General features: G+C 42.9%; 1 long non-coding RNA gene across 2 annotated transcripts in view; it reads right to left on the bottom strand.

Moving 5' to 3' along the window:
• Positions 1-26685, bottom strand: part of LOC308191181 — a 45639-nt gene extending 18954 nt beyond the window's left edge. The window contains exons 1-2 of one of the 2 annotated variants that reach the window (XR_013947772.1): positions 729-26685; positions 511-605 (exon numbers count right to left, since the gene is read on the bottom strand). This is a non-coding gene — a long non-coding RNA (uncharacterized lncRNA). Of the gene's footprint in view, positions 1-510 lie in introns of both variants that reach the window. The other variant, XR_013947773.1, reaches the window with a different exon arrangement.
• Positions 26686-27139: the final 454 nt, after the last annotated feature.

Below are 27139 nucleotides of genomic sequence, written 5' to 3' on the forward strand. Positions count from 1 at the left end.
GTTTGCAAATTGGACATCTGGAATTTGAGCTAGATTTCTGGATGGCCGAGATAGTGGATGAGCTAATAAACAGTTTGGATTTCATTATGCCTAATAGCCGAGTAAGTGCCAGGAAACCATGTCTTACAATCCCTGCCTGTGAAAATTCTTTATAACTATGTGGCACAGGTGAGCAAAATGATTTGTAGGCAACTGGTTTGCAGAGAGCAGGGAAAGGCACCATTATAAGTGACATGCCATGGGAGCTTTCCAGTCAAAGAAATCACTTCCCAGAGGCTGAAACCTGTTTAGAGACCTAGGATCTCAGAAGGATTTTTTCACTCAAGTGTTGGTATATTGGAAGCAGGCATCTGTCTTCTCCTTGTGTGCTAGACATTTCTGATTAGGAGATAATAAAAGGGGAAAAAATGAACGATGGCCAAAAAGCATGAAAAAGTAAACTAGTATATTAAATATACATAAAAAAAACTAGGAGAGAGAAAAAAGCGGAGATAAATGTGTGGAGCTTACTATTTGGTGCTGAGCATTTTTTCAAGGAGCCAAGGGTGGCTTGTAAAGCTTTGCCACTGAGGATCCTGGAGTTGTCTTCCCTCTCATTGCCAAAGCTGCAAAGGAATAAAATAGAGGAAAGTGGCCATAGAGCAGACACATCTCAGCTTAGCAAAGGCCAAGTGTGGCAGATATTCTGGGCAGCTGGGAATTCCAAGAAGGCAAGACTAAGCTCTCACCTTGGGCTGTCCAGAAGAAGGGCAGCCCCATGTCTCCTTCAAGGACCACTGTTGCAGCAGGGTCAGCCTTGTTTTCTGCTCCAGATCTGACGAGCAGCTGTGGAGCCAGGTAGATAGGTCTACTTCAAAGTGGCAGAATAAAACCCTCAGCTCACCCTGGGCCACCTCAGCAGTCATCTTCACACGGTGGTGACATGCCCTGAGGGAGCCACCTCCTCCGGCTCCTTAGTGGGGTGGCTCTGCTGCACAGGTCAAAAGCCACGGCCCCTGTGTGGTGGTTTTAAAGGTGGCCTGAGACAACCCTAAGTCTGCCAGGCTGCAATAAAACCCCGAAGAAAGAGAATATTTCCTAACTAAAACAAACAACCAACAACAACAACAAAAAAAAAAGCAGTTTGCTTTGGGCAGACAAGGAGTGAAGGAGGAATCCCTCTGACAGTGGAGCTGTCCAGAAAGAGCCGCTCCTCCTGGGTCAGCAGCATCGGGATGGACTTTGTTTCCCGACAAAGGAATTACTTCTAAACTTTCAGATACTGCAGAACACCAGCTAGCTTGGGTGAGCTTGTGATGGAAAACCATCGCAATGGTCACCAGAACGTGATATAGCATGGAGTTACGAAGGCTCTTGGCACACTGTTCACAGTTCCTTTTCTGTATCATAAAATGCCTTTCATATGGGAAACAGATGCTAACAGATTCTGAACGTATAGTTTAGGGACAGAATTGCTACAGCAACACGAAGGGTTTCAGCACAAAGCTTTTCTTTGAGATGATCTGTTGTGTTACTGAAGCACACCTTAGGGTAAAGGTTTTATTTATGTATCTTCACTGCTGCTTGTATGGGAAAATCATTTTGGAATAGCAGAATGAAAATAGTCTGCCAAAAGGGTGTTGCATAAGAATGTAGTAATTCGTTATTTAATAATAACTACTTAAAATGTGATTACAGTAGACGACACTTCTTTTTGTCTAAAATATACTCTTTAGACTACCACCATTTTATTGATGACAATAAAAGGCGTTTTCATGGGTTAAATGTAGCTTCTGCTTTCACCTGGAAAGAGCTAATTCCTTTTGTGAAACTCAACATCAGCAGCCTCCACATGAAACGTGGGCAGAGCTACACAGGTGTATATGGAAAGACAACTCTCTTGGTCTTATTTTGTGAGACTTGGGTGTCTGCAATAGGGACAGTGTAAAATCACAAAATTATTTAGGTTGGAAAAAACCTCTAAGATTATCAAGTCCAACTGTTAACCTAGCACTGCAAGTCTACCACTAAAGTTTAGTGAAAAACTAAAACCAAAAACAAAACAAAACAACTATGAGCACTATGAGCATAATGCCAACCTTTTACTGTTAAATTCATCCTGTGCTGTGAAAAAAACACTGTATAACACTGTGGATGAGCACTGTGAATAAAGAGGCTAGCCTCAAAACCACAAAATTCAGTGAGCGATTTCTCCCCCTAACAGAACCTACATACAGGACTCCGAGTTGTGACCACTCAGGTCAAAAAAGTAACACTTCCATTTTTTCTTAAACCTGAGATCAGAATTAATATACATGAACTTTGCTTGTAAGCACTAAGCTGACTTATTTAGGGAATTCTCTTTAAAAGGCTCTCTTCATCTATTTAACACAGCATCAGATTCTGTCAAACCAATTAATCTTCATTATAAAATCAACTGGCTGCTGATAGAACTGCCAGTCACTTTTTTTTTCCCCATTGAAAAGAAATGTCAAATCCAGTTTTCCGTACCACTAGCAGAGGTAAGGCAGGAACCTGTCCTTTTCCAAAATTAGGTGACACACACCTGTGTGCTAACAGTAACTTTGTTATCTAGAAATTCTTTCAATCCAGCAAAGTCTTTTAGCCCTATTTTATTCCCAGCTTCACCTCCCATTGCCCGTAACAAAACAGCAAACATTATAATTGCTTTTTAAAAAAATCAAATATAAAGTTACATATTACCATTGTACCTTTGAGAACTATGGCTGTGTGCTATAAGGTATGGCAAGCTCCTACTAAAACAAAAGGACATAGCACATTCATTATTCTCCCCTACTGAGTAATTGTATCACCTGCCTTGTATGGATTCTTTATGCTTCAGCAGAGATGCAATTTCTGGCCAGAGCAACCTCAGTACAGAGTCTTAGCTTCTACGGATGTGTAATCATTTACACCTGTGCAAAGTAGATGTAAACTCACTTTGCACTCACTTTACATAGGTGCAAATGACTGCATGAGGTGAGAAGCAGTGGAGAATCAAGCCCCTAATGACTACAAAGCACTTAAGCAGGGTCTGATGGAGACCAACAGGGGCACATGGGATATAGTGATCAAGAGGTGAATGGATGTCAGCACTAGCTAGGGAGTCTATTCTCCCTCATTGTGTGAGCAGTGTCTATTATTAGCAATGGAAGTCATGCATGTGTGCCCAGAGGATAATAAATCAGTTGCTATGTGAATGCTCCAGGCCTGCTCCAGCTTCTCCAGCACTGCTGTAAGGGTTAGACCGCAGCAGGAGACCTGCCTTGCCACCCGGGTTGGAAGATGCTGGCTGGCTCTGCAGTTGTGAGAGCGATTTACGTGGAGAATCACACTAAACCTAGGGGCTCTGGCTCGTTTTAGGGTGTATTTCTTGTTGTGAGTCAAACAGGTTATCCAAAAACCTGTCTCAATCACTGCTGAAATGGTACAGGTGCTCCTTGGCCTCCTAAAGCTGCCTGGCAGCTGGGGAGCACAACAGTTTTCAAAGGAAACCTTACTTTTTATGAGCTGTTGGACAGGACAGAGTAGATAGATCTAAAATTAATCTGCTTCCCTTTGTCAGAGGGTCTGACCATAAGGTTAGAGTCAGTAATTACCGCAATGGGCATTCAGGTGGATGCTGGGGAAGAAGGGGAAGAAATCTTTTCATGCTGAATTTTTTTGACCTAAAGAGTAGGATTTATATAACAACTTTGTTTGGTAGTTTGAAAAAGACCTTCTGAAATGTGTTCCTCTTAGTTTTACACCTGCCACCTTTCCTCACTCTTCTTTTCTTGGCTTATTAATAGCAATGGTAAAAGCATCCAGAGAAATACGGTTGCTATAAAGTACTGAAGTTTCTTTGTAGAGTGACACAGAATTACTGAATCTGAAATAAAGTATGTGTGTCATTTTTCCAAGGGACTTTTAAAATGTGCCTCTGGATATATGTGAAAATATAAAATACTGCACACAGGAAAATTAAAGCAGAAAGCATGCGCTCAGGAAGGAAAACTGCTTCATTTGTTACAGCTATCTTTTAAAGGCAGAGCAGGCACACCCTGTGAGTGGCAGGCTGGGAATCTTCGTGTCCCAGCTGATTTTGCTGTGTTTACAGTACCTGGTGTGGGACAGGGCTGGCCATTAGTGCACCAGTGTTTTCTCATGGCCATAGGGTTCTGCATGGCCAGCACTGAAGTCAAGCCCAACATTCATTTGCATCCCACGGCAGTCAGGCTAAATCTGATTCACAAGTGAGATGATGACAGCTGGGAAAAGGGATCATTTTTAGTTGTAAAACAAGCCCTTTTGAGCATGTGATTCATGGCAAATAATCCAAAGGGTTTCTTGTTTTAGGAAGGCACTTACAAATGGTGGCTTCAAAGACTTGGTGTGAAGGGAGGCTGGCTGAAGCCTGGTACTGAACTGTTGTGGGCCCCTATGGGCTGGAAAATCAGGCTCTAGAAAGGGAGAACTGCCTTGATAGATACATTCACAACAGAGTGAAAGAAACCTTTATGTTCAGGAACAGGCTTTGTGCAAAGAATGTTTACTCTCTGCCCCTGGCAATTTATGAAAGGTTTATTTTACCCCACATTGGGTACACTCATTGGCTTCCTTTGTAGTGGGTGTTTAGGTGCATTTTCAGCATGAGCTATGATTGTCTGACAGAACGTGTTGTCTGTTGTTAGAGCAGGAGTGTGAGGTGTGTCCCAAGGCCTCCTTCCCTCGAGTGATGGCAGTGCCATGTGGTGCCCCCTGAGCTGGCTTCTCAATGCACAATGGACATGGGGCCCAGAGTGAGCCCACTCCCTGCCCAGCACCAGGCCCCTCGGGGCCACCAGCATGATCCCACCATGCCACGTCTTCCAGGGGGTCTGCAGTCCTGGAAGGACAGAGGGGAGCAGGATCAGCTTCCCTTCAACCTTCCCATTGCACTCCAGGACACGGCTGGCACCTGCAGTATGGTACAAAGCCACTGCTCAAGGGCAAAGCAGCCCAGAGGGGAGCTACAAAGAGCTGAAGTCCCTTCAGTCTCTCTTCTTTCCTCATCTCGTTCTTTGCACATAGTTCCAGATGTAGCACATCTCAAAGCTGACGCAAGCATTCAGCCGTCTGTAGTGTAGGAACGACTGTCAAACTTCTGCACCCGGTTGTGCTGAAATGCCTGGAGGCAGCTGAGGTAGGATGAGGGACACTTGGTTGTATTTGGCACTCGTGGTAGGAGCCCTCCGTCTAGTTCGTAGCGGCAGCTGGCCTCAGGTACCTGCTTTAGTGTCCTGCTAGTCGTGGTCAATGGTGTGCACACTTCAGCTTCTACAGAGGAAAGATAAATACTGTCAATGGATTCTTGTATATTTATGCATTTATCTCACAGGTCTAATCAAATGGCAGAAATTATAAAGGCAGGCTTATGGTAGTCTGGGATCAGCAGCATCTGCTGCTGCTGACAAACAACCCAGCTGCCATGAAATTCTTTTGATATTTGCTGAAGGTGTATCTAAGCTCCTAAAACATACTTTCTTTTAAAAATTTCAGTATTTTTCCACTGAAACTACTTATCTATGGCTATGATATACTCTATACTACTTTAAGCTTTTTAAGTCTAAAGCCAAAGAAGAGTTAAATAGTTAAATTTAAAACAATCTTGAGAAAGGCCCCTTATTATGAGGTTACCCTCATAGTGCTTAACTCCACCCTTCAGCCCCCATGTGTCCTACCTTACTCCTAAAACTACTTGGGACCCAGGGCTTGAACTATTTCTCTTCTTTCATCCCCAGAAGATTCAGTTTGCTCTCAGAGCATACGTGCATCCTAGATGCATGCTGCTTTAGTCAAAAATCCTGCAAAAGTCCTGTGCTTCAAATGTGGTATGAACCCTGATGCTCCCACCTAGCACAGTGGTTAGAGTGCTTTGCTGGGGACTAGAGGACCTGAATTCAACGTCCTTGCTGGCTGGAGGGGACTAGACCCCATCTCCTGTGAGCAAGCAGAGCTGTCTAACGGTGCTGTGTAGTCGGCTTGCTAGAGGGAGAGATAAGGCCATAGGAGCAGGAGATGAGATGGGGGGCTGCTCTGGGAGAAGGAGGGCCCTGTAAGCTCCTTGCAAGGGCCAGGTGGGCAGCCTGCATGCCCTCCTCCCAGAGAAGTGTCCCAGGCAGTGCCCACATCCAACCTCTGCCCTGCAGGAGGACAACTCTCCCTGGCACAGCGGGGATGGGCTCCCAGACAGCAGTGGCTGCAGAGCCCCTTGCTGTTTCTCACGCTGGGGCTATCTGACAGCCTCTTCTGAACTCCCCATGCCACTGGGAAGCAGCTCGCTGCAACTGCCTTCTGCAGCGCAACGTCACTATTTACTTTATCATTCATGTGCTTGTGTACATTCCTCGCATTTTAACTGTGGAAGCAGAACAAACTGAGCATGTCAACCTTCCTTCCCTCCCTCCTGTCACCCAGCTTGCCTCTGCAGTTTTTTTCCCCACTCGTAAAGGCTGCTCTAGTATGCTAACAGATCACTCTCCAAGTGTTTCCATTAGCATCCTTTTCCTTCAGTTGCAGATTTAGCAATCTATAGGGGAAGCATTCAGCATGCCCTTTAAGAACAGTACAGTGGAGAGCATTGCTTCTATGACCAACTCCTGTGTAAGAACAGATCTGCTTAGTCTGGAGTTATCAACACTGATTGCAATCCTAACACGTATGAGCTACTTGCTACCTTTCCTGTAAATGCCTGCAAAAACCAGGGGATGCCTAATGACTTGTTTTGTTATGCCTCCTGCTCTCCTTCATTCTGCCCTGGAGAGTGCCTGAACAAAAACAAATGTCCTTTTTTATTTATTTTCCTCGATGGGTTCCTTGTGTCTATGTGTCAATGACTTGTTTTCAGATTACAACTTCTGAAATGCCTTCCTCAGCCTGCAGCTGAGCAGATCAAATGGAGACAATTAAGCTCTACTGGGTCTGTCAGCCAAAAGTATACCTCTTTTTCACCAGTCTCTTCTCTGTTTTAAAGCATTTTTTACAAAATAGTGCGTACAAGTATGGGTGGGTGCAAATGCAAGCACACACGGCCTGAAACAAATGAGCACATCTGGTCCTGTGCTTGTCTGTCAAACCATCCACTTGCACTCGTACTGCCTGGTCCTGGTCCTGTACGCAACTCAGGCTCTTCTGAAAACTCAGCCTTTTAATTTTTCTGTCCAAAAACACTGCTAAAGTCCAGCAATCACTGACATCCAGTGGTGGCTGAGGATAATTACAAATGTTTATTTTCTGAGAGTCTTGTTTGCTACATGTGGAAACCCAAGATGAGATGAACACTTGCTTTTGAGCTCTACAGAGGGGAGACGAGTCAACCGAAACGTAGCGTTGCTGACATTTTGCAAATGGGAGAGGGCAGGTACTTGAGAGCCAGTACTGAAAGCATCTGTGTGTTCCCTGTACAAAGGGGCTCCAAGTCCAGCTGCACTCCTATATAATTTGGGAGTAGCCCCAGATGGCAAATCGAGTTCTGACTTTCGGAAACTGCATGAGACCAGACCTGAAGTTTCCTGCCCCAGGCAGTTTGGCGCGGGATAAAATTAAGACCTGAGCAACACTGATCCCACTATGCTGGCCCAATAAAATCACTGTGCAGCAGGGTGAGCCCTTCAGGCCCCCCCAGTAAGGCTCAAATACCGATTAAATCCTCCGGTGGGTGATCCTGCCTGAAGAAAACAACATCAAAGTTCCAGTTTTGACTTGATTCCATTTGGCACAGATAACTAACTATTCCTTTATGTCTGCGGGGAAGCGGGGGGCATTATGTATTTGTTACCCTGGTGCAAATACTACTTGTTCCTAAATGTTTGTATAGTCTTTCTTTCTTCTGTATGAGACTAGTGCAACTGCTGAGGGAGTGATCAATTTTTCTTCTTTCATACAGTCACTCCAAGCAGTGTCTGACAGGACATCCTAATTATTATTACTATTATTATTATCATCATCATCATCATTGCCTTATGGAGATGGGGATGGTGAGAGGATAAAGCTAAAAGAAAACTTAGCTTTCATTTTTATTTCTGAAATTCTTTCAAGAGCAGGAGGCGGATTTCGACAAGGATAAAATACTTCCAGTGCAGCAAACTTTAATGGCTGCTGACACCACCATAATTTAAACCTTGGGCATTCATAAACAGTTTGCGCAGAATGCCGTGTAAGCAATATGAGCTCGTTGCAAGGGCTCCAGTGCTTTCTGAATGTAAGACTTCCTCTGTCTCTTCCCCTTCTCCTTCCAACCCTTTCTCTGCTCTTTCTGTACTATTTCCCTTTGCAGAGAGAATATTGCTCCAAATGGTTTGCCAGTCACCATGGGCCCCATAGCACTGACATGTTTCATGTACCTTTTAAAGCTTTGGCCATAAACAACCCCCACTAGAGAGCATTAGCCCTATGAGAGATGGTCTCTGCTGCAAGGGGTCCAGAGGGGAAGAATGTGCCAGATAAAAAAGGGAGTGGGGACCCAGAGCTCATGCTAAGGCCTGCCTGGGATGTGAAGCCCCTTCACCCCCGTGTCCTGCTCTACATGAGATGTTGCCCTTAGCTGCTGAGAAAGCCAAAAGGGGAGAAGCAGCAGCACACCTTAAAGTGGAAGCTTTAAAATTCCCTCCTCACCTCGAGTTTCACAGATTTTTTGTTTTGCTTGGGGATAGTTTTGTTTTGTACTGCGTGGAGGACCAAACAGAAGAGTCATTGATGTAGAATAGGGATAAAGCCCCTGCCTCGCAGCCCACGGGCCCACCTTCCCCAGGTGACCAGGCTGGCAGAAAATGACAATGAACCAGGACGCACTCAAGGAGATGAAGTAGCCGAGCTTGCTCTGAGGCTGATACAAGTCTCCACGCAGCGTCACTAATGAAGAATTGCTCTGCCCGTGGCTGGGGAGAAAGCCAGAATCTCTTTTCTGATACTGAAATAAAGCAGCCCCCTTTTAGACCAGTCAGGAAAGTAATTGTTCATTCCTCAGGTCGAGCAGCACATGTGCAATCTCTTTGTTAAGTAGCTTTCTAAATTTTTGCTCCTTGGCTGCCGCCACCACAGCCTGCGGGATCGCCAGCCCCGAGCGGCGGCCAGGAAACCCACTCCCAGCACGAACGGGACTAACGCAGCGCTCTGCGCCTGCCGCGCAGCCCAGCACCAACGGGACGCCAGCCACGGCCGCTGGAGAGGGTGGGAGGAAAGACCATGCCTCCCAAATACAGCTTCTAAAAATTCGGTGTGGCTTCTCTGGCTACAGAGCACACAGAAACTTAAACTGTGAGAGACTGATGTGTGGAAGAGGAAGGGAGCCTTGGTGGCTATTGCTGGCTGAAGTAGAAATGAGGGGAAAAAGCTGGAGGACACTTTTTTCTTACAAAATAGCCATCAGCTGCAAGGTCAATATGCTGTAGCTAAACAAGCCCAGGTAGAAGGCTCAACAGTGAGAAAGAGCAGGGCGACTAGTTCAGGTATGGGGGAATTAAATTTATCACAAGCTAAAAACAAAGTCAGATCTCCTTGAGGTATTGAAATAACTTTGCTACTGCTTTGAACACCTGCTACTGCAGAGTGGCAGGACTGGAGTATGCCACTGGGCAGACACAGGTGTCTTATAAAATACCTGCCCCTCTTCTAGTCTGTTTCTAAAATCTGAAAATGTTGTTAAACAAAATCTCATTCCCACCTAATTTACAGCTTGCACAGTCACCCTCTACCTCTGTAGTTTTTCTATATAACACCACCATGCCAGCAGTATCATTTTACACTGGTTTGTATTGCCATAAGAGCTTCAAAGACTTAGACAGAGAAAAAGTGAGGGATAACAAGTCCTTCTCCCATCTCATTACCAGTGTATTAAGAATCCTGCTCTGGAGGCAGGCAAGCATCATTGCTCAATTCATTTCCATTAGAAAATAAATGTGCTTCCACATTCCTGGACAGCAAATGACAGGAGGCATTGGCTCACGAGCTAGTCTGCGATTTTACCATGACTGGCTAAAGGACTTGGAAATAAGAAGCGTTTTTCCGCATGGGCCCTGCTGAAACGTGAGGCTGGAAGCTCACCCAGCCAGCAGCCTGCCTTCACACCTTTCTGTGCTTGTAATTCTCGGTCTCTCCTCCCAGGGCAGGTGTTATTTGCCTGCTTGAGAGCTCTAAGGCAGCAAATCATAATATCAGGGTTAAGAAACAGGCAATCTCTGTGGCTGTGCTGTACTCTAACTTCAAGGCTGATCTCATTATATGCTGAGCATCCCTGGCTATTAGCTAACATACTGGGCTACCAGGCTCCACACTAAGGGTGGGCAGAACTGGCTAAAAGTAACTTTTCTGTATGGTTCTTTTTCCTAACATAATGCATGACCAGCTCCTGTTTTTTGTGGCCGCAAAGGCTCCTGCTCAGGTTCCCAGCCTGTATTACTTTGGGGAGTTCTACAAATGTCTTCCTCAGAATGAAAAAATGGCTATTTCACATTTTTATGTAGAATCAGAAAAAAAAGTGAGTCTGCAAGTCCAGAACGCCAGCTTTGAGGCTGTTCACCCAGACTGGGAAAGACATGCTTTCAAGTTCCTGCTCTTTCTCAGGTGAAGGGTTTTTAAGTCTTTGCCTCCTTCTACAGAGCAAGAGAAAAGCTGCTTGTTGGCTAGTGCCTGTTCTGAACATGCCCATGGACAGACACAGCTTGTAGCTCAGTGGCTGGGGTTTCATCTTTGCTCTGGTTAATCCTTACACAAAGCAGAACAGCTCTAGTGACAGACAACCAAAATGAGAGTGAGTGAACCCCAGTGCTCCTGGCAGCCAGGTCCTTGTTTGGGATTTGCCACGCAGACGAGCAACTTGAGCTTTCCTCCTTCACGTGTTAAATCAGTACTACACCCTGCTGGGCTCTTCTAACTGCCTCCCTCCAACCAGAAATATTATCATGGCTCTGAAAAAGCATCCCGTGCAGTCATTGTTTTCTTCTTGCTTTCTTGCTGCTCCTGATGAGCAGCATTAGCATGTGAGGAGTCAGTGGTGGAGAGTGTTCCATCCTCCCATTCCTTTTGCTGTCCTCGTCAGGACCACAAAACTAGAACAGTAATTAAAAAAAAAAAAGTTTTGGCTCAGACCTGAATTTTCAGTAGTTCTAGACTTTTCAGCAAACCAGAAACACTGTCTCCTCTTGAATGGGTCATCCTACACCCTGATGTGTTTTTTTTTTTAAATCACCATTGATTGGCCTGCAGATCCATGCACTGTTCACAGCATAGGGCATGGTACCTTGCCTGTGTTGGCCTCCAGAGCAGAAACCAGGGGACTTGTATGGGGAGGGGAGATGGGAGTTTACATCCCTATGCCTCACTCAGAACAGGGTTTCTGACCAAAGCAGGTCTGTATGCAGCATGCCCTTGCCACATGTCATAGGACCAATGTGGTGGGACCAGTGGAACAAGAAGTTGGGTTCACCATCCCCAGGCTTTTGGGTTGTAGTTTGGTGGGATGAACCAGTGCACCAGCTGGCACACTTCTGATGTCCTCAGTTTTCACAGTATGAAATTTATCTTGGAAAGAAATCATTTTATCACTTCCAAATTTTTCACTTCATACTGCTAATTATTTTGGGTTGGTAAACACTGTGTCACTGTTTTTCCTTTTTTCGTTTTGGCAAATAAGCAAGGCATGTGGGAGAAATCTCTCAGCCTACTATTTATGACTCTATACACAAGGCTGGGGCAAGATTTGGAGAACAAGCAGTGAGAAAGACCTCCACTGGCTCATAGCGATGCAGAGCACGCACACACATGACTGAAGGCAGGACTGCAGTTCTGTTGCATTCTTTCTGACTACACTCAGCACCTTATGTTGAGCTGTGCTTGGGAAGAAGCAAGGAAAGCGAAAGGATCCTCCTTCTAAGGTCTGGGCTTTCTGATTTTGTTTTGTTTTCCTTGAAGCAGATATTGTCATTTTTTATTGTATATGAACAATTCCAAAATCACTGCACACAAGGCAGCCTTGGGGTTCTGTAGGCTTGAGCTCTGTGGGGTGACTGGGGCAGCCTTCAAGGGGTGTCTTTGCATGCTTACCTTCTGCAACGTACTAACCTGTATCCACTGGCTAGCCTTTATGAAACATTTAATTTTGTAGTTTTAGAGCTGTTGAAAAAGCAAAGGGAAGATTTATAACAACATTTGCTAACTCTAGGCCAACTGGTTTGGCACAGGAAAGAACTATGTTTTTCAGAACAGCTTTTCAACATTCCACTGTTAGCTAAAGTGTATGAAAATTACAGTTTTGAAATGACCAGATGTTTTTGCCGAGAAAGAAATAGATGACCTGAAAGGGGAAGATGAGGCCTGAACTCGGGCTTCTATGCTACAACTGTCAACTTCTCAGCTAATGGATGACCTACTACCATCTAAAACTACTAAATTTGTGTGATTAATGCTGCTAAATTGCAGCCACAGTATATTTATAATTTTCTCCGTCAGCTTGATACCATTTGTGCAGCATCACTATAAAAGGTGAAGGAGAGAAAAGGCGATTAATCTGGTGTCCTTGTACAGAACAATATGGCATAGCTCTCCTCAAAGCAGAAGCTTTCAAGTGAAATAAACTAATGGTTTCATCTGTTTCGTTTCCAGCTCTACTTTTTTTAAATCAAGACCAGCAGAGCCTTTCAGTGTTGTCTGTTTTTCTAGACAGAAACTGAGACTTGAAAATTTCTTGCTTTCAGCTTCAAATAGCTCACTACAACATGACCATCTCGGACTTTATTTATTTGACTTATCAAGAGCATGGTGATCTTATTTTGGCCACCCATAATAGTCTAATTGGACTGGCCTGTGCTAAAAATCTGTGCTGGCTTGATGGGATGCTTCAAATCCTTTTCTTATTGCTCTGTTGAGCAGTTAACAGCGAAATGAGATTAAGAACAGAGAGAAAGACTTTGGAGAGATGTGATGGTGTTGGGTTGCAATCCTCCTGCTCTACCTTATAACTATTGTTTAAGGTGCCCAAAAAAGTCCCATGATAGAGAAGCTTTTTTTTTCTCCTCTTCTGCTTCAAAGCAGAGATCTGTTAAGGAGGGCACTGAATGAAGCTTAACACGTTGGAGGATATATTGAAACTATAATTACAGCAGCATCTTTCTCCAGTAAAAAGAGGTCAGTTCCTCACAAGGTCCAGCTGGCTGTCCCCGTGCCTGATTACCAGGGGTCCTTCAGTTGCCACCACTCCTCAGTAGGTGACAGCAGGAGCACCCTTGTGCTCCATTTCCACCCCCTGACAGGTCCCCATCCCACAAGGTGCAGATCTGCAGATCACCGGCTCCAGGTGGTCGCAGGAGAAGCCAGGGCAGCCAGCACCTTGCGGGATCAGCCACAGAGAGCCGCCGCTTCTACTCCTGAAAAATATCATCAGCTGGCCCTGCTCCTCTTCCAAGATTGCTGACACAAAAGCTATTTAAAAATCTGTTTGAAATTATGTATTCTCTGCTTTAGGGTTTGCTAAGCTCATTATAGAAGTGGAATGAAATTCCACAGCACATTTAACATTTTTATTGTTCTTATTTTCTGGGCTTTTCCAGCCTAATAGAGAATGACTGATCCCACTGGTGATCTGAGAGAGAGAAGGTGTAGGAATCGCAGCAGCCTGAGCACCATAGCAATACTGTGACTACCAGTTTGGCTACTTCATTGTGCAGGCTGATCCAAGCAGGGATTAAGAGGATTTTGTTTTCCATTTTTTAAGTTGAATGGGCTGGGACGAGAGCTTTTTACTGCATTTCTGAACAAGTCAGGGTATTTAGAAAAGCAGTAAAAATGGACTGCACCAGAGTTGGACTTTGAGCAATATAAAATCATTTACCACAGGAGATTCGCTGTATGAAACCACCCAACTTCCCCATCTTTGATCCTTTAGTGGTCACTGATGACCTCTTGTCTTTCTCAGTTCCTTACAGCCTTCTGCAGCAAGCCACCCGGCCGCTGTCTGGCAAGGAATGGGAGAATGCAGCCCTGGAGCTTCTGACTGCCAGGATGTATTAAAGTATGAGGGGTGTGTGGTGGCGCAGATCAAATAAGAATCAAGTATAAGCCACATCTTAAATCCAAGTTGACCTTCACCCTCTGACAGGCTTGAAGATGATTGATTGTTTTTCATTTGCTTCCCCCCTGCCTCTCCCCATAGATTCCTAATTAAGGGCAGAAGCAAAGGGAACAACTAATTGTTATCACCAGTTTGGATTTCCAGACTAAGATACTTCAGTTCAGGGAAACGTTGTCCAAATGTTACGCTGAACTGACCCACAGCCAGGAATTTTCAACACTGTGCTCTTTGCTAATCTATATGCATCAAATCATGCACATTTTTCCCTTTTAGCACCTACCACTCCTGCCTGAAGACCGTTCAGCTCTTGACAAAATCTTCTGCCGAAGAGGCGGTGTTTGCCTTTTCCACTAGCACAGGGAATGTAGGCAAGGAGGGAGTAAGCCTCGCATTTCATGAGTGATATCTCAGTTTGTATTATTGACTTCCAGTACTCACCACTGTAGCTGGCTGAGACTTCGTTGATGTTTTCGCAAAAGCAAGGCCACAGCTGCTCAAAGGTATTAGCTTTTGTGACCTTTTCAAGGCTATTGCTACTTCACTTGGATAATTTGACCCATATACCTGCTGTTTAATATGGAATAGTTGTATGCAATTAAATCAATGTAACTGCAAGGCTCTTAATCAGGCACAATTTTACAGAAACCAATTAACAAGGTTGTGCAAATGGGCTGGTAGATCTGAGCACACTTTTGTCTAAGCAGGCATTCAATTTGGCACATTGAAAAGGCAAAACAAACCCCTTGATTTGAACAAAGCAAGCATGGTGTCACTTTTGTGATTAAACATCCACTGCAATTCCTGGCAGTTTGCAGGGTAGCACAGGCAGATGTGGAAGATAAGGTTCATGAACCTGCTCCCAGAAGTGAGGAGAAGGCAATGTTGTCTTCTGTGCCTCCCTTCCCCTTGTCTGTAGCCCAGTGGTCCGGTTGGCTGGCTCATGTTATAAAAGACCCAACTTTGGATAGCTCCAGAGGGTTATTCCAGCTTTTAATTTCTCTTACAAGGAATACCAGACATCTGTCTGGCAATTAGTTCATAGGTCTTCTTGCAGCAGTCTGTTTGTCCTGCCTGTGTCCCACCCTAGGAATCGCTCCAGTCCTTGCAGCCGGGGGCTCTGAACAGGCTGCAGCACTGAAGCTGTGTTTCTGTTTCAGGCACTAGCAGTAAAAACCTGGGCCAATAAATCTTCTATCCTTCATGGATACAAAACAGTCCAGAAAAACCTGTGCAAAATCTTGTCTTGAAGTAGCTCACCACTAGGTTGACATACTAAATGTCAGGTGCATCAAAGACCATTTTTGTGTTTAATTATGTTCATCAGAAATCTAGCAGATTAAAAAAAGAAATGGAAAATTCTTTTTAATACGTAGATGGGAAGGGTGTCAGAAAGACAATGCATACTGCCAGAAATCACATGTAATAATTTAGGAGCAACTTGTACCTATAAGTGAAGCATGTCTATTAGTATTCACACATATAACAGTGTCTGAGTTTATAATTAAAGTCCATAAATCATTGGGGAGCCGAACCAATAAAGTACACGAATTCCATAAACCTAAAGACAGCATGACTATACCAGTCTAAATTGTCAGGTATAGTTTACAACTTTGCAAAATTTTGGAAAATAATTCTGTGAAAACTGGCTATCCACGAGTACCGGGAATTTCTTCTAGGCTGGGACCAAGCATAAAGCTGAATCATGTGTGTTTGTGTGTGTCTGTAAAGACACATAGGAACATATATACAGGTATAAGTGCATGTCTACGTGTGTGTAAACCCGAAGACCCCCTTTGAAATTTTTTAATGATGACACTTTCTAAAATTAATTTAGATTTTTCCTAACTGATGTAATGAATGAGAAATAAAGCAGTTTAAGTCATTATCAGGATAATCCATTACTGTTCAATGTTTTGAATACTATCCGTGGTTTTCAAGAATATTTAGCAAATTATGATTGAAACACTTAAATACAGACCCTTGCTCAGTACATCTGGAAGCTAACATTTAGTAATACTGATATCATAAAAATTAATAAGAAAGGAAGACTTTGACAGTATAGTCAGATTACCCTGCGTGAATGAGATTATACTCACAGAAACACATGCATATAATATATGTAATTAAAAGACCAAATAAATCTAAATTTTGTCAAAGTATAAATCTTCTTCTTATATTCTTTGGAAGAACCCATACAAACTTCAGCTGTGAGCTTGATCTCAGCCAATAGAAGAGATTTGTTGATGTTCTAGGGTAGCCAGTTTTCACAGTTCTTGTTTCCAAACTTCTTCAAAGTAATACATTTCACCTGACAATTAGAACTCATGCGTTGTACTTCAAAATTATTTTGTATAAAAATGCAGTTAAGCCTGTGAAGTGATAACAAAAGTACCATATCATTAGTTTGGATTACAATTTTGGAGGGCATTTCTAGTTGGAGACTTGGGGGACTGCTCATTTTAATTGCATACATGATAAGTAAAATTGACCACATCCACAGCTGACTGTGACTCTCCTGAACCCAGAAGAGCTTCTTTCATCAGCAAATAGAAGGTCCAGGATATTTCTGGGCAGACGGTGTAAAATTAATGATAACCTTAAGGATATTTTCCTAACATTTAAGTGGTTGGCTTCTGTAAAGCATGCAATCATTATGTCTATTCTCAATATTAATTTTAATCCTTTACAGTACTTTAAAAAATATGCTCAAGTGTGTTCTCTGGTTTCAGTTTCTCTTCTTTTGTATTTGAAATTCCCAGCTGAAATTCTCAGGAGAAAGATTCATTCACACCACCTGTTGGGTTCTTTTCTTCCTAAACCGAGGACAAAAACCCCATCCCTCTGAAATTACTAAAGGTCTGACTTCTTCTAGGCCAGAATCCCTGAAGCAATGTGTGTGTTGCCCTGTTTTTGTTTTGCTTTGCTTTCAGCCATGGGCAGTGGGGCCGGAGGTGTCACCACACGCATAGGTCCCAGGCTGGCCTGGTGCTGTCCAAGGTAACGAGGATCTCCCCAGCTCTGCCTCGCGGAGTTCTGCTCCATGACAAGACACGGATGTGTGCTGGGGCTGGGAAGTGCATTACTTACATGGCAAAACCCTCCAGGGCTTTTGCAATTCAAGCGTCAAAGTCAGGATTGGAACCTATTCCTCAGTTTTAAAGGGTAGGTGATGTGCATGGGTCACAGTGCCTTCTTCTGAACCTCTCTGAATCTCAACAGGCCCCCTCAGAAACAAAACAGAACAACAACAAAAAAAACACCAAGCTTAATATTTATATTTGAGAAACCTATGTGATTTTGGACATTGCCATATCAAAGGAAGTTGAAGTACATTTTACAATATTTGAAGTTTCTTTAAACTTCACAGAAAAATTTTTCTTTGCTGTCTCAGTAAATCCAGCAGGTCTGAAAGCAAACTCAGAATTACAGGGACGCAAAAGTTGCCTTTTTAACTGAGACTGCATGCAGCCACAGAGATCTATTTGGCAGGGAGGGAGAAAAAGAGATCTGTGTGTATGCTTGCATACACCTTCACTGTTTCAGGCAATGTATAATAATTTCCCTTGTGAATAGCTATAAAGTTATTGTAGCATTAAAGCTGGATAGACCTACAGTAATGGTATTTCCTGACATTTCCAAATGTTAAAAGGTCAAGAAAAACAGTACGTATGGAAACAATCTCTTGTCATTACATTCTATAGAATGAATTAAATAAACATTTCCTCTTTTTCCCCCTTCTCCTGTCATTCAATGTAAAAATCTACTCTGACACCAAAAAAGCATGAAACCAGTAAGAGCTTTAATTAAAGAACTCGATAAATGCAGTCTATCCTGCTGCAGTCAGATCTACCTTTTCCTCACTTACTGAGGAGTTAATTAATTTCCAGAAGTAACCACTGGGACACAAACATGAATCTGTCCAGAGAAAGTCTTCCTCAAAATGCGATGACAGGAGCTTCTAGCGAAAGCCACCCATCTCCAACCAGTACACAGGCTGATGTCCCCCAGTGCCAGTGCTTTACACGTTGTGCAAGAGCACAGCCCCCAGTGAAGCAGTAACTTCAGCCACTGCTTGGTGCATGCTGAGGTGCTCACAATAACTTTTCAACTGCTTTTGAGATCAGATTAGCATCCAGCTGCTCATAACACTGCTATTAATCTGTACGTGTCACGTATTAATAGGCAGCTCAGCACTGGTGCTCAGTACAGCTGGGCACTGCCTGTGAGCAATGTCACAGCCTGATTATCTGGCCCTGGAGAAAAATACAGCAGAACGGATCCAAGACTCCAGTTCTGCACAGTAGTTACCCTTTCTTATTAGATTTTTTTGTGTTGCCAGACAGCATGGATTATGTTTTCAGAGTGTTGAGCTGTAAATGCTATTACATGTAAACATCTCGCTGGGCACAGTGACGCTCTCCCAGGGCTTGACTGGGCTAAACCAGTAAAGGTGTGACTTATCGGACCTGATATTGCTGTCCTAAGTCATCCAGCGGTCTGGAACAAGGAAAGCAACCAGCACGACAGATTCAATGATGAGCTGCCATTAGAGTCTGGACCAGAATGTTGGCAGTGATGCTCAACACAAAAGCTGTGGCACTGCAAAGTCCCCTGAAACTATGTGGAAAACACCACCCTCCTCTATGATAAGACTGAAGGACTTTGGACAGAAGGCAACCACTGCAGCTGCAGGAGGAGTGGAGATATGTATTGGTTAGAGAAAGAGGGATTGACCTGGTGTGACATGCTGGAGACCCCACTGTGTTCAGAACTGCACAGACATGGTGTGCAGCCTATGCAAAGAGCTACAATAACAAGAAAGGGCGATGGAGAACTTGTGTCAGGCCACTGATATTGCTTTTGTTTTGATTCACTGAAGTTCAGTGAGGAAGAGTCAGCCTTACTCTGGGTCAACCGCAGAAGCCGTTCAGCTCCTTTTTGGACTCACACAGAGAAATCCACTCCTATCACTTCTCTACTGTCCTGGACTTCCATTACCAAGCCTTTAATACTCTGTTCTAGTGGTCCCTACCCCAGTTTTCCAGTTTTCACCCTTGATTGACCTCAATTCATCTGAAGATGATGACAACATTCAGAAAAATGCATCAGGAACACTTGCATTAAGTGCAGGTACTCAGTCCCACAGCTGATCCAGCAACAGAATTCAGAGCAGAGATTTGTGCTGGAAACGCTGGGACAATAGACCCAGGGCACTGCACAAATCAATCTTACGTTGTAAAAACATTTACCAGTCAGAACCAGTCAGGGGGATGCAATTGCTTTTTAGACAGAGAGGCAACAGCACATTGAACCTCCATTGAACCGCTGCTAAAAAGGCCCTAAATAGTAGGTATGAAGGATCAGGCAGTTCTGCCAAAGTCACTGGTTAGTGAGAGGCTTGGAGATGTCTTCTGCTGTTCATTTTTGATTTTCCTGTGCTTTCTCTGCATCAAAAAAACCATCAGACTGCACCAAAGATGCTCCTTATTCTGTTGTCAATTTTTCTATTCTGTAGAGAATAACCTGGTAGAACCCAAGTCAAAAGGGAGATTTCTAAGCTGGCACCACCAGCTCTATGCTTTCCAAAGTGCAACCCCTAGGCAGTAAGACCCATCAAATTAGCTATATTCCCATAATAATATCCAGCTGTGTAGGCTGAGGAATACCACAAGCGTTGAAATAAAAAAGCAGCAGCTTTGAGTCTGTTGAGAGTCCAGTTTACTGTAGACACCTCAGATCTTTAGGCTCAGCTCACCACTCGCATCTCAAGAACAGCCCATTTGATGCTGAAATCTTACTTTGATCTTGGGTTTTGTGCCAGTGTGACAATAATTCCTCTTGTGGCTCTACGCTTTTGTCATTAGTGCTGTTTCTCCTGCCCCACATTTGAAACAGGGGCTGAGAACTGCACTCAGAAGTTATTCACCATGCTGGCTTCAGCGCCTTTTGGCTTTCTACACATCCCAAAAAGTTGTCTCCGAATTGTTTTCCATGCACAGCAAATGCATAAACACACTCAGTGGCTGCATTTTGCAGTGTTACCTCAGTCACCCTCTCTGACCTGGGGCAAATGTTTCCTCTGGAAGACAAACGACCTTGGAAAACATCTGGAAGGAGGCACTCTTACTATCTAGACCCACAGCGTTCAGATGCACGGTAGCACACACCTCATCTACGTGCAGATGATGACACTTGCTCGCCTTCCACCAGACGTGTAGCCTCGCACACATTATGGAAAAAGGCAGGTCTGGTAACGTAACGGTGCAGAGCATAAACGGCTAGTTAGATCTTCAAACACACCCAATATTCCTCGGTTTAGAGGAAGATGCATGAGGCTCTGAGGACAGATTAGGGTCAGCTACAGGAAGTTCCATCCCAAACGTTCTTTCCAGGACCTGGACCCAGAACGAATACGGTAGGAAAAGCCTCCCTAATAAGTCAAACTCTTTCTTCTTTCACTAAATAAAACAAACATTTTTCTAACCTGTATTGTTTCTGGCTCTGCTTGCTGCTCAGCCCCTTACTACGGCTTACTTCAAAATTCCTCACTGGGTGTTTGGCAAAGTGAGTATGATCTATAGCGTGACCTTGTAATTCAGTGCACCGCTGTCATTCTGTATAATGCACTGTAAAGCGTAGCTTTTATTGGAAATGAAACTGCATAAATAAACACTCTCACTTTAATGTGAAGTAAAACATTTTGCATTACAAATGTGCAGATTTGGGTTGGGAGAAATTAGCTACCAGAGAGCCAAAAATCAAGCAGCGATGTGCCTATATTGTTTTGATCTTTTTTAAAACGTAGCCAGTGTCTAATAAATTCTGCTCCAGTTTTGTAGTCTTTCATTAGGGCAAGGATTTGTCTGCGCACTACAGAGAGCTGACTAGGATTAAACCCTCCTTTGGGGCTCTCTTCTTCCATCTGAGCTCCAGCCCCTGCTCCACCACAGTGGCTACAAACAGTCCCTGGTTGCATGAAGCAAGGAGAGAGCACAGTGAGTCCAGCCCTGCAAAATGGATCAAAGATGAGCTTTAGTTATTTAAGTGCAATCTTTGTGTCTACCATGGTAGCTCTACTTTTCTTACTCATACTGACTGACAGCTTGTTGAAAAACTATCCAGCTAATGCACGTGCTCTAACACATGCTTTAATTTTGCACTTTTCAGCCCGTTATTAACTGAGCCATCACTGTTTGTTCAGAATTCAAGGCTGTCTGCCTCCCGTGCTCTTAAAAAGCACTTGGGCAAAACTCACAGGCATCAGTTTTGCATACCATACAGCATGAGAGGTGACGGTAACAATTATGTGTCTGGAAGGAGACGCCCCAACCAGGCTACAGACAGTTAGCTAATATTATTCCAATGTGTCACTCAGAGAGGATAAACCTGTCCTAGTTGTCAGCTATGTAAAACACTTGGATCGTTAGGCTAGCTCTGGCAGTATCTTGCTGGTTGGGTTGCTTTTTTGGTTATATGCTCACAGTCATTTAGTGAAATGCTTGTGCCAGGCCTTTCACCCACAGAAAGTGCTGCTGCCTTCAGAGGCACTTGGGTGCTTCGCTTGGCAGGTTGCAGCACCACGGCCTGCATCCTGCGGAGAGCCAGGACCTGGCACTCGACCTGTTCTGCCACAAAACAGCCCGAGGGAGCTTGTTTGCTCCAGAAAATATACCCCATAACAAAAATAAGAGTGACCATAATGAAAAACACAGAGCCACTGGATAGCAAATACAGCTGCTTTTTCCTTCCTCCATTACTTCAAGGCCATCCCTGCAATATGGATCTCATTAATGGCTCAGAGACAGCATTGCAGAATTACAAGTTCAAGATGTTATTGGAAAAGCCACCCCATGACTCTTTTTATGTGTGTTTTTTTTTTTTTTTTAAATCATCTTTAAAACCAACTTTTAAAAAAGTGATTATTTGGTGCACTGTAACACTGCCAGTGATTGGGTTGGAAGTGAGTATCTGCACACGCACAGAGAGCATAACTGACAGCACAGTGCAGCTTTCCACAAAACAGAAGAAAAAAAGGCAAAAATATGATACGTAATTTGGGCTTGAGCAGCAACAGAGCACAACTGGAAGGCCTCTGGATCGGGGTCAGTCACTTCATCTGTGCTCGTACACAGATTGATGAAGCTCTAGTCCTCCATTCACAGCTTTCTACTAAATCACACATATGATTATTTCACTGTGCAATCATATTTGGAAGTCAGAAGCTATAACAATAAAATATAATGATGTCAGACAGACTGATGTTACTGAACTAATAAAACCCCTCCTTTTCATTGAGAAATATATGGATTTCACCTTAAAAAAAAAAAAAAAGTTTTCAACTTGGCCAATTACTGAAGTTTTGAGTATATGAAGTAATCAGAGTGGAGATGCTGCAACAGGCTTCCTTGGTTATTTGTGATCAGCTGTCCTCAGCTGTCCTGGTGCTGCCTATTAAATAAAACACTGAATATTTAAAGGCTGCTTAGGTCTTCTCACACACCCCTGGTGTAAGAATATTAAACTCAGCCCTTCAGCCTTGTATTATATATGCTCTGCCAGATTATTTTTTAATTGCTTTTGTGTGTGTGCGCAAATCCCAAGGCGTATGTGCAAATTAGGATTCCTGTCCCATGCCAATCTGGGCACATGCCTCATTTACATGCTCATTTAAAAATGTGAGTCTTGTCATTTCAATCTGCTACAGTAATTTAGCTCTAATGTGGAACTGGTGCCAGGGTTTTGAAGGGCTATTTTTCCTCTCCATGGACAAACTGCTATACTGGAGTGGTTACATTCCTACTTAATGGCATGAAGCCACTTAAAAGAGTTAACCTTCTCCATGCAAATGTTAACAATTTTCTGGTAATACTGTTCCACTAAAATAAAATAAAATAAAATAAAATAAAATAAAATAAAATAAAATAAAATAAAATATCAATTGCTGTTGCTACAGAAATAACAGGTACTCTGAACCAGGGCACAATGGCAGAGAGTGCTCTTCAGTTCACATCTATGTCACAGAAAAATGTGGGGCGTAAGCTCTGAGAATAATCGGATTGCTCTGGATGAGTTTGCAAGTAAAATGAGCTTACTGTTACCTCCATATAATTGTCTCTCACAACATTCCCCGTTCTTTTTCCTCTGCATATTATAGAGAGCATCACAGGAATCCAGAGCTATTCACCATGGCTAGAAGAGCATCAGCAGCAGTCTCAGAGACAAGTAGACAGCTCTGAGGCCAAAGCTGAGGCCCAAAGCATACCAGAGAGTAAGAAATGTGCTGGCAACTGGGTGCCATGTCTGGAGACCTTAATTCTGAGATGTATAACTTCATCTTGCAGATGCTGAGCTGAGTGGCCAGAGCAGTTGTCTTCAATTATGGTGAGAGCCAGAGGGTGGAGGGAAACAAAGAGGGTAACCAGAACTAGATGCTGTTCTGCCAGCTCCTGAAAGATTGTATGTTTATTCATTTAGTTAGTTACCAAAACATCAAGCTTTTTCAAGAGAAAGCTAGACTTTGTATATGTCTGTGTGCAACACAAGTGCACAAACTAATCTTCCTCCAAGATAGTAGTTAGCTGCAGTGGATGGCAAAAATACTGATGTTTATTATAAATAATACCCTCTTGGTCAAAATCCAGGAGTCTGTCATATGTACTGAGGCATTCTGAATTTCCCAAGAATTATCATCATGAGTAACTCAGCAATTACTATCTGCACAGCACCCAAGTATGTGCTTTGTAGCACACACAGTGTCCCTGTCCTAAATGCAAATATTCCAGTCCTAAACGTCACTCATCAGAAGAGAGGCCATCTGGGCAGGGAAGGTTTAGGGTCAGAAATGACATGATTTATAGCAGAAAGACCATACTTGTGCTCAGTAAACATTGGCACGTCTTAAGGAAATATTGATTAGATGGTGAAAAGCTTTGCTTTCTTCTTTGTGGAACAATTTACTCTAGCTAGGCTCTTCACGTTGAAATATATTGTATATGAAGCAAGTGACAGGCAGAAAACATTAACACAGACTCAGAGGAGACTGCTAACACACCCACATCCTCACCATCTCTGCCTTCCCTTCAGCATCGCCTTAAGCCATACAAAATGTCCCTTCAATGCACAGACAGTGCAGCTGCAAATATAAAATGAGACCAGTTTTAGCTGTGGCCCTGTGAGCCTCCACTCCTGATGCCACTCATAGCTCCCCTTCCTTGGGCAGCACAATATAAGTTGCTTCCAGGGGTCTGCCTCCTGCTGGCAGATCTTCTGTGGTAGGGCAACATCACTTGGTTTGGGCATGAGCCACCCTTCCAGAGGTGCTCTGCTACCACTTTCCTCTGTGCAAAGCTATCAGAAGGCTACCTGCTGCTCGAGGCTTACCAAGAGGTGAGACTGAAACAAAGAGATGACTGCCTGTTGGATTTGTCTTACCATGCAAGGGCAACTTTCACTGCTGGTACTCAAGCATCTGATGATTAATGTTTTTCCCTTTACTGTATCGGGTCTGTTTTAAGTTGTAGATGTTAGTAGTTGACACTGCCCTTTTGCTTATAGTCTAAGCCACCTTGAAAATGCTGGGTGGCATTAAATAACAAAGCAACTATGCCTAATAAAATAAATGCATTGTATACACTAGCAGAATGACATAGTTTAAATGTCTGGAATCCCAAATAAAGCATGAATAAGGAGCAGCATATCACCTTGGGACAGAGCAAATCTGAACCAGACAGACTATGGGTTCTTGGCTTTTCAGCATGTCAAAAATTAGTAACGTTATTTGTTATAACTTACAACATGCTTTGAATGTTTTTCTCCTTCCTTGACTAAAGCAGTAAATCAGAAAAATACACGGTATCATATGCAAATGGAGATACTACTAGTGCAAAACAGAAGGAATACTGCTTAAGGCCTGGTTCTCTGAAATTTAAAATTTTTAAATATGAACTCTAGGACTGGGCTGATTAATTTTGCTACTAGTTCTGGAGAGGAAAAAAAAAAAGGTAAAAGATTGCAGCAGAGAAAAATCTGTGAAGCTTATACCTGGATATCCATCAAATGCTATAAGTAGCAGCGCTGCAAGCTGTTATGGTCAGCTCACACCCTTCTGGTGGATTGAGGGTCTTTTGTTAAGCCTTCAGAAGTTTCAAAACATGCTGTTCTGAGGTACGCAGCCTTCTGAAGCAATGCTTCATGAAAATAATTCCCCAGCACACAAAGTGCTTCAAACTCTATGATATATAACACAGAGTACAGGCTTGCATGAGTCGTATGCTTGCTGTTCAGCAGAATATATTGTTTAATGTAAATTGTTTACCAAAGAGAACACTACCTGTAAAGAAAAGCCGTTGCACAGATTAAAGTTTTTCTTCCAGATCAATGAATGCCTTACATTTGAAAGTTACTACTACTAGCAAATTGTTCACATCTGCAGGGCTACATTATAACAAGGACACCATTGGAGTTCAGGAGATATTAAAAAAGCAGCAGGCAAAATCCTAGCCAAAAAGATATTTTATCTTTGTAAGGACAGAACTTGGTAAGCTAAGTTTCACATTTTCATCAACTGATTTCTACTCTTAATCAAACACATGGAAGATAAAATAAAAACACAGCAGATTGTTCAAAAGCGAGCTGTCAAAGTCTCTTACTTTTATGCAAACATAAATATAACCTGTAATTAGACAAATGAACACAAAATTTTTATGCTGTTACGATTAATTTTTCTAACTCTGACCATGATGAAAACTTTGAATAACCAATAAATAATTTGCACCTGTTTAACGTAAGGCTGATTTGCTAGAGCTAGAACTGATCACTAGAAACAGCATTTATTTCTCTCTTTTGCTCTGTCCTCTCGTATTTACAATCTGATAATCTGGTTTAGAACAGTTAGCTTATAGATTTATAAGAGTTGTATGTGGTCAAACAAAGAACACACCCTTTAAAATATATATTTGAAGTATTATCCCAAAATAATAAGTCGTGTTTATTTACCTAAAACCTGTCTCACACATGCAAAGTATCAAAAGTCATTTGAAACTTAAAGATTCATAATAAAGTTCTGAACAAGAAAAATAAAGGCTATGAACGTAGGCTTACAACCACTCTATAATTATCAACAAGGCTTTCTTTATGAAACGTCTTGTTTCTCTTAGTTGCTGCTTTAGTTAAATCCACACAGGACTACAGAAAGGGAAACATCTCAGTTCCTGTATAAAATACAATCTTTTCCCTCGATGGCAAGAGGAAAATCATGATGCATAAGAATTCTTTAGTGTATTTGCCTTTAGAGTTTATTGACTTTACTTCTACTGGTATTTTACCATGTAGGAATAACATTTAGTTACCTAAACTGAATCCTTGCTGACTTAAAAACCTATCCATTCAACTACATTTTTGGACAAGTTGTATTAATTTAAGCAGCATGAAGCTAGCTGGGCAGAGAGCTATAGGTCAACCAGCTATATTTTAAACGTTTTCTTTCTTAAAAAATAAAACCTAGAAATGTGTACCATAAATCAGGATCCAGCGACTGAAAGGTGGAGCAAACATCCCTCTGGGATAATAGATCAAGTTACTACTTGAATTTGTATCATCTTAGAATATCTTTCAAATTTATTTATTAGGTAGCTGAATGGTTTTATCTTATCCATCTGTAGCCATCCAGCTCTGCCTATGTCAAGCTGTTCCAGACTACCTATTTCCAAGCAGTAGTAGCCTGTGCCGCGTTGGAAAGGGGTTACCATTGATGGATATGGTTTTGATTTTGGAAAAGTGAGCTGTCTGTCTTTATCATGGATTAAGGTATCATTCAAGGGTACACAGCATGCTGTGATCTGAGCAGGCCAAGGTAGTCTCCAAGCCCGCCAGCCCTCCAGCCAGGCCCTCCATCTGGTTCTCATAACGCTCCCCAGCTACATTTCATCTCATAAGCTGGAGAGACGACACGAGATTAAAAGCAGGCCCAACGGTGATGGATTTCAGGAGTCGGGGCAGGTATTCTAATTATGTAACACATGTAGTCATTTCTGGTACATAAATTGGCTTCTTACTGGG

This window comes from Anser brachyrhynchus (assembly GCF_964034855.1).
Source record: "Anser brachyrhynchus genome assembly, chromosome: 2".
In the NCBI taxonomy this organism is placed as follows: Eukaryota; Metazoa; Chordata; class Aves; order Anseriformes; family Anatidae; genus Anser; species Anser brachyrhynchus.